This window comes from Schistocerca americana, unplaced genomic scaffold (assembly GCF_021461395.2).
Source record: "Schistocerca americana isolate TAMUIC-IGC-003095 unplaced genomic scaffold, iqSchAmer2.1 HiC_scaffold_767, whole genome shotgun sequence".
NCBI lineage: Eukaryota > Metazoa > Arthropoda > Insecta > Orthoptera > Acrididae > Schistocerca > Schistocerca americana.
This window is the reverse complement of record NW_025726530.1, coordinates 27,501-32,500: the sequence shown is the minus strand read 5'-3', so window position 1 is coordinate 32,500 and position 5,000 is coordinate 27,501. Positions and strand designations below refer to the sequence as shown.

At 53.1% G+C, this 5,000-nt stretch overlaps 1 non-coding gene across 1 annotated transcript in view; it reads right to left on the bottom strand.

The window, feature by feature from the left end:
• The window catches only part of LOC124590527, a 1,910-nt gene extending 1,049 nt beyond the window's left edge, over positions 1–861 (bottom strand). Inside the window, exon 1 of the ribosomal RNA XR_006976591.1 lies at positions 1–861. This exon is cut by the window's left edge and continues 1,049 nt beyond it. This is a non-coding gene — a ribosomal RNA (small subunit ribosomal RNA).
• Positions 862–5,000: the final 4,139 nt, after the last annotated feature.

Sequence of the window (5,000 nt, the reverse complement as noted above, 5' to 3'; positions counted from 1 at the left end):
ACTCTGATTTGTTCAAAGTAAACGTGCCGGCCCACCGAGACACTCACTCAAGAGCACCCTGGTAGGATTGCAACGGGGTCCGCCTCGGGACGCACGAGCACGCACGAGGCGCGTCGCACGCCTTCAGCTCGCCCCACCGGCAGGACGTCCCACGATACATGCCAGTTAAACACCGACGGGCGGTGAACCAACAGCGTGGGACACAAATCCAACTACGAGCTTTTTAACCGCAACAACTTTAATATACGCTATTGGAGCTGGAATTACCGCGGCTGCTGGCACCAGACTTGCCCTCCAATAGATACTCGTTAAAGGATTTAAAGTGTACTCATTCCGATTACGGGGCCTCGGATGAGTCCCGTATCGTTATTTTTCGTCACTACCTCCCCGTGCCGGGAGTGGGTAATTTGCGCGCCTGCTGCCTTCCTTGGATGTGGTAGCCGTTTCTCAGGCTCCCTCTCCGGAATCGAACCCTGATTCCCCGTTACCCGTTACAACCATGGTAGGCGCAGAACCTACCATCGACAGTTGATAAGGCAGACATTTGAAAGATGCGTCGCCGGTACGAGGACCGTGCGATCAGCCCAAAGTTATTCAGAGTCACCAAGGCAAACGGACCGGACGAGCCGACCGATTGGTTTTGATCTAATAAAAGCGTCCCTTCCATCTCTGGTCGGGACTCTGTTTGCATGTATTAGCTCTAGAATTACCACAGTTATCCAAGTAACGTGGGTACGATCTAAGGAACCATAACTGATTTAATGAGCCATTCGCGGTTTCACCTTAATGCGGCTTGTACTGAGACATGCATGGCTTAATCTTTGAGACAAGCATATGACTACTGGCAGGATCAACCAGGGAGCTGCGTCAACTAGAGCTGAGCAGCCGGCCGCCCGGGAGTGTGTCCCGGGGGCCCGCGCGAACACGCAAGCGTCCGCTCAATTATTCTGCAAACAGGAGGAGGCTGAGCTCCCCTGCACAATACACCTCGAAACCCTCTCAGGTCCCGGCGGCGCGCAGCGCCGTCCTAAGTACTTGGTCGGGTTCGAGAGAGGCGCAATCGCCCGGAGTTTGGCGAGTAGACGCTTTAGGTGCGACCACCCGTGCTCCCAACTGAGCTTGCCGCTGCCGACAGAGGCCCGGGAGCGTGCTGTCGTGGCATTGCCGGCGGGAGACAACACGCGCCACCTACGGTGGCCGGCAGCTCCAACGCCAGCGCCACAGAAGGACAAAAGCCCCACTTGGGTGCCGAAGCGAACTCTCCCAGCACAGCGCACGCGCCAACACGTCCGCACAGCTGCGATACAATCCACCTGCGAGAACCGCAGAGGCGACCGAGCAGCAGACGGCGTCGCGGCGCCGAGCGCCGGGCGGCGGCGCATCCTCAGCGCACACAGTCCTCAATCGGACCAGCACACTGCAGATGTCCACCGCGCTTCGCACCGGGCCCGCGAGGACCTACTTTGGCCGCACGGCGCCGCGTGCAGGGTGCGCCGGCGCGCAGCTGCGCCGCCTGCCGCCTCCGTCGGCCGGCGCGCCTGCCACTGGCCGCCCCCACCAGCCGGCTGTAGCGCGTGCGCCCACGCACCGCGCGGCCAGCACGCCGGAAGGCCCCCCCTCACCGGCCGGGGACGGTCCCACCCAGCCACCGCCGCGTATCGCTTCACACCCACATGCCATTCACGTTCGTGGGCATGGTGGGTATCGCTGAAACAACCGGTTGGTAGCTCAACCGATCGTCGCCATCACTGATTCACCTCTAGCGAGAACAACCGCACCACAACGGTTTACCAGTTCTTCATTTGCGTAACGTCACCAGCAAACGTAGACGTCCATCGCCATTTGCAAATTCAACGATTGTTGCATGCCTGTGTCAGGTGTCACGACACACTATGTCTGCCCACATACACGCAACAACATGTGCACGCTTCGCGAACACGTGGAAGGTGGCCCCCGTACGTATGCGATGTCCATTGCGCGAACGACTGTCAACCGGCCTCTGTCGCATGTCGCAGATGTGGAACGCAGTGCACCATGCTATCACGGTGTGTGAGAAGAGACGACTACGTCTGACAACACGCGCCACTACATCAACAGACGGCTCATGCTGATCGCCATCCACGGCATACCATACTGCAATCCAGCTCTTATAGGGAGACGACACGTAGCTGAGTGCACAATATTTGGACCGTATGGTTCGCCGTTGTTGGCGCAGTCGTGGTACGGTCACACATGTACCACGATGTATCATTCAGTACATGAGGACCAATGTGCGGTACAGTGTGTGATTTGGACGTACAACATCAGCGGACAGTTGCCACAAGCCGTACCACAACGTAGGCTGTGCTTCGCCATGCGAATGCCAATGAACAACTGCGAAGGGCATTGAGCATGTACGTCCTGCCGCCATCCGCATTACAGTGTATAGCTGCAAGGTGTTTAACATGAAGCGATACTCTGGGGACCGGGCAGTGCGAGTAGCAAACTATATTGCGGGGGTTGCAGTTAGGCAACACTACACTAATTTAACGCGTCGTATGACAATTACAGAGCAGGTTAAGGCCCAACGTGTGTTGGGTTAAGGCCCAACGTGTGTTGGGTTAAGGCCCAACGTGTGTTGGGTTAAGGCCCAACGTGTGTTGGGTTAAGGCCCAACGTGTGTTGGGTTAAGGCCCAACGTGTGTTGGGTTAAGGCCCAACGTGTGTTGGGTTAAGGCCCAACGTGTGTTGGGTTAAGGCCCAACGTGTGTTGGGTTAAGGCCCAACGTGTGTTGGGTTAAGGCCCAACGTGTGTTGGGTTAAGGCCCAACGTGTGTTGGGTTAAGGCCCAACGTGTGTTGGGTTAAGGCCCAACGTGTGTTGGGTTAAGGCCCAACGTGTGTTGGGTTAAGGCCCAACGTGTGTTGGGTTAAGGCCCAACGTGTGTTGGGTTAAGGCCCAACGTGTGTTGGGTTAAGGCCCAACGTGTGTTGGGTTAAGGCCCAACGTGTGTTGGGTTAAGGCCCAACGTGTGTTGGGTTAAGGCCCAACGTGTGTTGGGTTAAGGCCCAACGTGTGTTGGGTTAAGGCGCAACATAGGTTAGGTTAAGGCGCAACATAGGTTAGGTTAAGGCGCAACATAGGTTAGGTTAAGGCGCAACATAGGTTAGGTTAAGGCGCAACATAGGTTAGGTTAAGGCGCAACATAGGTTAGGTTAAGGCGCAACATAGGTTAGGTTACGGCGCAACATAGGTTAGGTTAAGGCGCAACATAGGTTAGGTTAAGGCGCAACATAGGTTAGGTTACGGCGCAACATAGGTTAGGTTAAGGCGCAACATAGGTTAGGTTAAGGCGCAACATAGGTTAGGTTAAGGCGCAACATAGGTTAGGTTAAGGCGCAACATAGGTTAGGTTAAGGCGCAACATAGGTTAGGTTAAGGCGCAACATAGGTTAGGTTAAGGCGCAACATAGGTTAGGTTAAGGCGCAACATAGGTTAGGTTAAGGCGCAACATAGGTTAGGTTACGGCGCAACATAGGTTAGGTTAAGGCGCAACATAGGTTAGGTTAAGGCGCAACATAGGTTAGGTTAAGGCGCAACATAGGTTAGGTTACGGCGCAACATAGGTTAGGTTACGGCGCAACATAGGTTAGGTTACGGCGCAACATAGGTTAGGTTACGGCGCAACATAGGTTAGGTTAAGGCGCAACATAGGTTAGGTTAAGGCGCAACATAGGTTAGGTTAAGGCGCAACATAGGTTAGGTTAAGGCGCAACATAGGTTAGGTTAAGGCGCAACATAGGTTAGGTTAAGGCGCAACATAGGTTAGGTTAAGGCGCAACATGGGTTAGGTTAAGGCGCAACATGGGTTAGGTTAAGGCGCAACATGGGTTAGGTTAAGGCGCAACATGGGTTAGGTTAAGGCGCAACATGGGTTAGGTTAAGGCGCAACATGGGTTAGGTTAAGGCGCAACATGGGTTAGGTTAAGGCGCAACATGGGTTAGGTTAAGGCGCAACATGGGTTAGGTTAAGGCGCAACATGGGTTAGGTTAAGGCGCAACATGGGTTAGGTTAAGGCGCAACATGGGTTAGGTTAAGGCGCAACATGGGTTAGGTTAAGGTACAATATGGGTTAGGTTAAGGTACAATATGGGTTAGGTTAAGGTACAATATGGGTTAGGTTAAGGTACAATATGGGTTAGGTTAAGGTACAATATGGGTTAGGTTAAGGTACAATATGGGTTAGGTTAAGGTACAATATGGGTTAGGTTAAGGTACAATATGGGTTAGGTTAAGGTACAATATGGGTTAGGTTAAGGTACAATACGGGTTAGGTTAAGGTACAATACGGGTTAGGTTAAGGTACAATACGGGTTAGGTTAAGGTACAATACGGGTTAGGTTAAGGTACAATACGGGTTAGGTTAAGGTACAATACGGGTTAGGTTAAGGCACTTGGGGGGGGGGGGGGCCCGGTTTGTTGATTGTGATTATCGTAAGTAAATGACTGCGGCATCATCTGATTTGCCACGTCAGGGTGCACCTTTGGCTCATAACAGGCGGCGCTCTGATTCCATGCTTGTGGCAGACCTGTGTCTTTCATTCCTGCCATTGTTTGTGTGGTGTGACAGGAGGCAGTATTGTGATGTTGGGTGCACCCCTGTCTGGGACATGTGTGGGTGTTGGTGGCTTAGCTGAGCAATGGTGGTTGTCGGAAGGGTGGGATATTCTGTTTTCCGAGTGGACCTCCCGGTCTGGTTATGATAGTGTGGATTGTCTAATGTGGCAGAGAGGATGCACTGGGTGTTGTTCCATGCTGGTGCTTACATATTGTCTGTGTGCCTGTTACAGGCAGAGAGTAGTGCGTGATAAGAGTGTCTGGCTGACGTGTGATTGTGAGCAGAGTCTTTCAGCATGTATACGGACAGGTCTATACATTATCTGTATTCTGATGGCTCTATCTATTACTAATCAGCGCCGTGTATACGTTTAATCCGGTTCCAGTCGAAACTATTGTATC